The sequence below is a fragment of the Struthio camelus genome, chromosome 1 (assembly GCF_040807025.1).
Source record: "Struthio camelus isolate bStrCam1 chromosome 1, bStrCam1.hap1, whole genome shotgun sequence".
NCBI classification, from domain to species: Eukaryota; Metazoa; Chordata; class Aves; order Struthioniformes; family Struthionidae; genus Struthio; species Struthio camelus.
The window spans coordinates 140,732,289-140,740,161 of NC_090942.1; the positions used below are offsets into that span (position 1 = coordinate 140,732,289).

Genomic DNA, 7,873 nt, shown 5'->3' on the forward strand with positions numbered 1-7,873 from the left:
AGCATTCCCCTATCTCTTTAAAACCACAGTACTGACTCAGTCTGTTTGGAGACAGAAAGCTATTTTGACTTACAGGTTCAATTCCTGTTGACTCAAAAGGGAGGAAGAAAATGCAGAGACTGAAAATAAAAACATTTCTTATTCCAGAAGTCACAAACAGGCAAATGTCATTAAAGAACGGATGGCATTTGTTCACAAACTTTAAAAAATATTTTTCCCTGACTGAGATTCAGCTCTACTTTTATTTTCTAGCACGCACTGCCATGAAGACAAGTGAAACTAGATGTACTCTTTGTTTCGGGAGTTCTATGAAGCAGATTTCTTTTTGGCTTGGATCTCAGAAAGGAGCCGTAGCAGAGCGTGCACGTCTTCCTGTCCTCACCAAGGCACCTGCAGGATCAGTGAACTCCAAACAAGCATAGCTCTCATTTCCTCACTGATTTGGCAAAAAGCGGAATACATCTTTGCTTGCTAGGATTTTTTTTTTCCAGCTGACTGCTTTTCACAGTTTAATTGCATGGACGTCAGAATCTTCAACATCACAGATCAATGTAAATATGCTAGAAAATGGGAAGGGAGAAGGTGCTGCTCAGATACAATAGGAAAACCATTACTGGTCGCTGCTGTAGCTCAGACCAGGGCTGAGGTCTATAAAACAGGGACCTCTAACAAAAAGGCTGACAAGTGGGCAGGATACAAAGCGAAACCGCAGTCGTCTCTCTCCTCCCATCACTGCATTGCTGCAGCAGCCTAATTCTGGAGACCTCCTTACTGAAGGCCGTGGGAGCACCGGGCTGGGAAGAGTTATCTGGGTGTCTCCTGTGCAGCCATCATATCTGTCTCGTGCAGGTGGTCTCTCAAGGAGTGTGGCAGAAAAAAAATAGCTTGCTCCCCCAAAGCACTGGGTTTCCCATCCCAGAGGTGGCTTCCTTAGCAAGGGCCTGGCTGCCCAAGCTTGTCTGTTCCCAGGTTCTTGCAGTGGAAATCCCTCATCCCTCTGCTGCAAGGGTCTGCTTGCCTGAGTCCTCTCCGTGCAGATTTCAGTCTCATGCATGCATTTACCAGAAATGCTGCAAAGTGTGACTGCTCCTTCCTACCTCCCCAGCAGAAAAACTCATCTCCAGGGAGATGGCAGTTTCATATGTGTCATAACTTAGCTGTCTTCCACCTGCCCCTGGGCACTGATTATTGGGTATGTCAAGAGCCCTCCCCTATTCTAGTGTGCTCATGTCCTTTCCACCCTCCAGCATGGAGGTTTTTAAGGGATTTCAGCTCTTCGTGCTGTGTCACCACAAACAAGCTAAATGAAAGGTTTTGATCAAAGAGTCAGTTTCCAAGCCACAGATTACACCCCGTGATACAAACCTATGTTTTTGTACCTGAAAAATGCATATTGAGACGTTCACCTTAAAAGGAAGCAGCGCTGTACGGTTTTCATCCCAGTTGTCGCCTACTGTACTTCAAATACTTAATTATACATGGCGGGGAGGCAACTGTCAAGCCAGCTCCCGGACAGAAGAGAGCGGCTGCTGGAGGAGTTGCCCGATGAAGTCTGGCCCTATCATAAGCGTCAGAGAGAGAGACCCTCCCCAGGCCTTTCCCCATCGCAGGAGGCTGCGTAGCGCGAGGGGCGGGGAGGGAGAGACTGAGGGAGGGGAGGTCTGTGTATGAACACGACAGCAGCGGAGGAGCCTTGCATGATTTAGGTGAGCCCTGGAGAAGCAGCCGCATTTTAAATGATCTTTCAAGGCTTGCTCTTAGCGAGCGTTAAGAGGTTTCCTACAAGCGCAGGAGCTGTTCTGGGGATTTCTTTAGCAGCTGCTTATTTAAAAATCAGCCATTGTTCCTCCCTTAATCTGAATTCAGATCAAGCCAACTACTAATGTTTCTGTTACCCTCATTAGAATGTCTTGTTTTTAATTCTTTTGTTGCAGGGCAAGATATAAAATGAATATAGGGTCATAACACAGCCTTGATACAGAGATGTGAAGAGCACAGCATTTCTTCTTTGAGCATATTAAGCAAGGGATGACGAAGAAGAGCAGAACAAAAGGCAGCTGCAAATTCAACACCTAGACTTAGATTTAGGTGTTAGACCAATATCACTACTAATTTAAATTGTATGATATAACTTTAAAATTAATGACTCTTAAAAGTTGCTTGTTCTTTTTTTTTTTAATTACTTTTCTAAGTATAGTAAGTTAGGATCAAGTGACTTTTGTAAATAAAAATAATCCCTTCATAGCACAGAAAATAATCTAGGCTGAACTGTAAAATGATGAGTTTAAATATGATTTTTTTCTTCAAATGGCCTTATTGGGATGGCACTGGGGAGAGGGGTTATGTTTACTGTTTATGATGGACTCCATCACAGCTGAAAAGTAGTTTTGCTCTAGGTACCGTGATGATCAAATATCAGGTTAACGTTCAAGCTTCCCAATCCTTTATGAGCTTTGCTATCTCTCCATGGGTTTTAACTGAGACTGTTTTTTTCTTCCTACCCATTTTCTCTCACAGTAAAAATTTTGAAAGGCCACACTGGACCCTCTCTAGTTGCTGTGAAGCCTCTTTACCCTTAATGGTCACTCGGGCTGAGAAGCTAATAACCTTAGCAATGATTGTAGTTTTCTTGGTGCTATAGGGCAGAGCAAGACGTATTTGCACTATGCGTACAAGACAAGAAGCTGTGAATCTGATCCCAACCAGGGCTTGGATCAGCTGAGTAAGAAGGAGCTCTTTTGACTGTAGACTCTGTTTTCTGGGCTAGAAAGAACTGAACAATTGAGGCATTATAACAGCTCGGACTCTGTGAAGAAATGTTTGCATTGCATAATTAGTAGTAGTAGTTAGTAGTGATAGGGGTATGAACTAGTTTGTCACTACTAGTTAATAGTGATAAACTCTGCAGCGTACAAGAACTAAGCATGCAGCAGATCAAACTTATCCTAATTCAAAGTTGTTACTGTAGATATGTGTATATAAAGAGATACTGTGAGCATAAGATTTAGGCTCCATGGTAGTTGTGGCTGTATTTTTCCTTTGGGACAAGACAGAAGAACGATGACTCTTCATATATGCTGCACTTTAGTTAGGCTAATTACTAGGAACTACATGAATTTGCAATGAATTTGCAATAAATAATTTATCCAACAAATGTAAGTCTCATTTTATATTCACTCAGTGCCTTATATCTGTAAATAAATGAAGGGCTTAACAACCATCCAGAAATCTTGAAAACTGAACATGGATTTGGACCCCAGCCCTGAATCTCAAGACCCTCCCAAGACTTCAGTGCCTGCTATACTAGAGACAGCATTGTGCCCTGATGAGCCTGACTTTCCCCTGCGCCTGAAGAGATGGAGCAGCACACCCAAAGGCCAGAGAGACCTTCTTGCCTCCGAAATGGCTCAGCCTGGTCTGTGACATGACTTAGTAGAGCTTAGTATTATCTCTCTGCAGTTACTTTGTGCAGGCTGGGTGAATCATTTGCCTTTGTACTCCAGAACAGTGTAAAGGCCTTTCTGCTCGTTGATAATTTCTCCACTGCAAAGGAGATAGGGCCACTAAGAGCGAGACTGTGTCATCTTTGCATCAGTCAGATCGAGAACTGGGCCCTCCCTCTCGTAAGGAGCCAAATCTGACAACGTTAAATCCAAGCGCGACTGTGGACTCTAGACGCTGACCTAACTGTCTCTGCTGTAGTCTGCATCTAGGCAGCATTAAATAGGCTCATTGCATTCATAAACTTTTTATAAACCAGAAGTTTCATGTATAGTCTTCATGATAGCCTTTTGAAGCAGAACCGAAACCGTATGAAGTCATGATTTGTCACTTGAAATAGCCCAGGTTGTGGAATAAATGAAAACGGAACTGTGATGACTGCACAAGGAAAGCTCCATTTAAGCAGATGTTGCCCTCTGCACGTTCTCCCCTGGTGGGGACCGTTCGAATACTGCATGCAATTTGGAGCCAAGTAAGGTTCAGCCTTACCTCTGACCGGTAGGGCTTGACTCTGGAAACAGTGGCAGGAATTCACAGAGATTTCCTAGGCAGTGTTCATGACTGCATACACTGTCCTAATGTTTTGTACTAGTACTGCCACAGTAGTGAGAGCTATTGCCTAGAGAAAAGGCTGCAGAATTGCAACTGTGGATATGGATAGCCTTTCTTAAATGAGAGAAAGGGACAGATAAGAGGTTCACTGCAACTAAGCTTGATGTGGGAAAGTGATACTACTTGGATCTAAGGAAGGTTCAACCCATGATGAACTGGCATTTCTTATTAATAGTAATTTCCTCTGTCTTTATGCAGCAGTCTGTGAATCCAGGGCAGTCTGGGGTGACAAATGGAATGAGGGAGATCTCTCCTTTGAACATCTTGACTGGCTTTAATGATGCCTCGAGAAATATTCCGGCTCTTCCAATCTCACCGCTCCCTTCCCCCATGACTTGTGTGCAGTCAGCGGGGAGCGCCACCAGTGCAGCTCTGACGTCTGCTGCCAGGAAGAGGGAAGGAAAGCAGAGTGGAAAGGGGCAGGATACATTTATAGGCCCTGGCTTGACAGAGTTCAGGGGCTTCTTCAGCAAGGATTCCTGCAGTCTGTGGGAATGGGACGTCTCGATGAAGTCTCTGAGCCCCCAAACTGCTCTTTCTGGCAAGGAAACGAAAGAAGGGACTATTAGTTTTACCTTTCCCTCCTGGCCTCTTTCCGTAGATTTTCCATGGGGCAAAGGCGATCTAGGCTGCAGCATTTAACTAATGTACATGGCCTATCCTTTCGAATCAGAATTAAAATCTTATTTAAGATCCAGTTTAAAGTGTGACGACGAAAGAAAAAGCAAGTCGGAAGAAATCTCTTTCTCTCTCCATTGGCTCCGTGCGGGCTATACCTGTTTGCATGTAAATGCAAACGCTGTCACTCACAAGCGCCTGGCTGGAAAGCTGCCTGCCTGAATGGCACAGAAGGCAGCATTCCTTCGGTGGCGGGGACGAGGGGTGGGGTCTGATCATCCAAGGAAAAAAAAATGTCAACATCTGTCTGTCACTGCACCGCAAATGGCCAATTATCATTTTTTTCTGCTTCTCTAAGCTCCAGTCAGACAATGTTGCTGAGCTCCAGGCTTTGTTGCCTGCACCATTTCCCACCACCGCTCCACCTCTGATATGCTAATAGGAAAACTGAATGTTTTTGTGTGACTGAAAAGGATCTTTGGGCACATTCACTGGGTCAACAATCCCAACTGCTGTGCAGGGGTTCAGCCTGCTGTGCGAGAAACCCAGTTCCAAGGGCACTTCCCTCCCCCCACACTTCTCTCTTTTTTTTTTTAAAAAAAGTGGAATTAACCATCTGGCTGCTTGGTCCCCAGAAACGTAGTTGAACAAATTGTGACACGATATACTCCCATCGAACACTTTCTCAACTGACAAGTGAGAAGGTGGGCTGGCTCTCCAGTGCAAATCACTGCCCCACGCATAAATTCAATTTGGGAGCTGAAAGACGGCCATCTCCCCTTCCGAGCACCAGGGATCTCTCAGATACAGAGCAGCTAGGTGGTACAAAAATACCTCTGTGTTTACACAGTTTGCTTTGCGTTCATTAGAGCAAAAGTAACACTGACAAACAGTCTTTTGTTTAGAAAATAAACCCGGTCATACATGCAATGCTGGGCACAGAATGCAAACTTGATGACCTAATCCTATCTATTGTGTTAGTAATAGTAATGCACTTAAGTAATGATTCTAGATTTAGTTGAAGAGTAATTGCAGAGAGCTTATTGGATGACTAGTTTCCCATTCACTGATGTTGTAGAAGTGCCAGGGGAAACGGGCTATTGGGCAGTGGAAGACAAGGTGCTCAGAAGTGTGTGACAAATAGATTTAAAAGTATTTGGCATCTACAGTTAGTTATCCAAACTAAGTGTGAATTTTATGAATGATACGCCACTCCTTTTGCTGATGCTCTACTAATATCAGGACGGCTCTATAAAAAATAGCAAGTTGGCAGGTACTTTGACTGTAAAATTTCAAGCAGTTTTGCAAGGAAGCTAATATATTTTCAAGCATAGTAATATGCCATCTTTATTCAGAACGACTATGACACATACAAGCTCATCTACTGCAAGGACCGTGCAAGCACCAAAATCAGCTTGACATAAGGCCCAAGGACATCAGATAAAAGCTGAAGAAATTTAAAGGCTCAATAAGCAAAACAGTTAAATAGCTTAATGGCTTCCAATTGACCACAAACAGAGTTCTGTGTAAAGCTGGATGACTCCAGTCAAAAAAAAGGAGATAGTGCTGTTTGAGACTACAGGTCTAATATAGGCTGCATGGTAAATAGTACTGTAACAAAGGCTGCTCTTTGCCATAACTTTCTTCATCCTCCTCTTCTCAGAACCTGCTCATGAGCAGTGAAAGAAAGGTGGATCAGCCATCTGGATCCAGCACCAATTCATCATGAACTTATTCATACTGAATTTATTCATAGGCAGGAGAATTAACAAGGTAAATGTTTTATTTCTCTGAATTTTTAAAGAAAATATTCAATTATGTCAGCTTTTTCTGGTCCAGCTGTGCTAGGAGGCACATATATGTCACCTATGCTATGGTCTTGCTGCTTTTTCTCACGTATTCCCACTGACTCTCACCACGGCGTATCCTTTCTAGGGATGTTCACACAGACCCTGGGAAGTGCTATCTGCTGTGTGTTCTGCTGCTTTACAGAGAAGGATTTTTATTTAAAAAAAATGCATGCACAGCATGAAGGAGGAAGCAGATGTAGAATCGCTCTGCGCACTCCCTTCCAATTCCTGGCATATGGTGGATGGTTAAAAAACTGGATCTGAATGGTGTGAAAATCTATTCATCCTGTATCACAGAGAATAAATTATTTCTTTTTGGTCATATGCTATGTGTAGTCCTGGCTGCAGCCTCCTGCGCTCTTATGAAGGAATGCTTTAGAGTCACAGGCTCTATAGGTCAGAACAATCTTCTCTGCTGACTTTCCTCATAACACAGGCCATAGATTTTCATTCAATCACTTTTTATCCAGCCCATAATTTTTGATTTTACTTGTACCTTTCGTGGAAGAAATCCAAACTTGATTTACGGAAACGAAAGGACAGAAAATCTGAAGTGACTGTAGGTAAGTAGGCTGTTCCAGTGGCTAGCTCCCAGTCTTGTCAGAAAATATGCTTTATCCATGGTGTGAAATTTTCTGGCTTCAGATTTTAGCTGCTGGATTTCATTGCAGTGCCTACTATACAGACAGGTCAGAAACCTTCTCTGCGTGTAGGTGCTCATGGATGGCCCTGCTGTGGATGTGGGGATCATGGGGCAACAAGACTGTTGGCCCATGGAGGAGTGCCTCCCACCTTGCATCTGAGGGCATCACCATCCTGTGTGAGAGGACAGGAGATTTAGATTCGTGTTCCCTGCTGATCTCCTGTCCCACAGCTGCTGTCCTGGACCCGAAGACCACAAAGCAGCTGCCTTTGGTCTGGGGAGCTCGCGGGAAGGCCCAGCTCTCTTCAGGGTGTGCGTGAGCTCCCAGGCTGGGGACAGGCAGGACTTGGGAAAGTGGGCTCTAGCCACCTTAGTCCCTTACCTTCCCTATAAGTCTGCAGCTGCTCAAACCATCTATGAAACTTTTCTTCGATTAAATAGACTGAGTTTAATTTAATTTCTCAGTGTGTGGCAAGCTTCCAAGAATCACTTTTGTAGCTCTTTCCTGAAACTTCTTTAATTTGCCAGCAGCTTTTTAAAGCCCAGGCACCAGACTGGGACAGTCACTGTGCATTTGTAGTAGAGAAAGGTGGAAAACCACGTTAAAGTGAAGCTCAGATGTTTCATCCTAAATATTTAATTTTCATGG

At 43.9% G+C, this 7,873-nt stretch overlaps 1 long non-coding RNA gene across 1 annotated transcript; it reads left to right on the forward strand.

Annotated features, from left to right (window-relative positions):
- The first annotated feature begins 1,632 nt into the window (after positions 1-1,632).
- On the forward strand, positions 1,633-6,908 carry LOC138062387 (uncharacterized). The gene is made up of 3 exons (XR_011136439.1): positions 1,633-1,706; positions 6,395-6,504; positions 6,667-6,908. It is a non-coding gene; the product is annotated as an uncharacterized lncRNA (long non-coding RNA).
- Positions 6,909-7,873: the final 965 nt, after the last annotated feature.